Here is a 260-nt window from a genome sequence, read left to right on the forward strand (position 1 = left end):
GAGGGGGGGGGCCGATATAGTCCTATTGCAGTACAATTGACAGTGGATAGCGGGAATATGTGGAAAGTAAGCAACACTCGCAAGACATCTACATGAGGATAACAACGACACCAGAGATTCCGAGCAGTGAACTATGTTAGGCAAAGGGACAACGTGGGTTAGGTTAAGGGACAACGTGGGTTAGGTTAAGGGACAACGTGGGTTAGGTTAAGGGACAACGTGGGTTAGGTTAAGGGACAACGTGGGTTAGGTTAAGGGAC

Source organism: Schistocerca gregaria, unplaced genomic scaffold, assembly GCF_023897955.1.
Source record: "Schistocerca gregaria isolate iqSchGreg1 unplaced genomic scaffold, iqSchGreg1.2 ptg000681l, whole genome shotgun sequence".
Classification (NCBI taxonomy): Eukaryota; Metazoa; Arthropoda; class Insecta; order Orthoptera; family Acrididae; genus Schistocerca; species Schistocerca gregaria.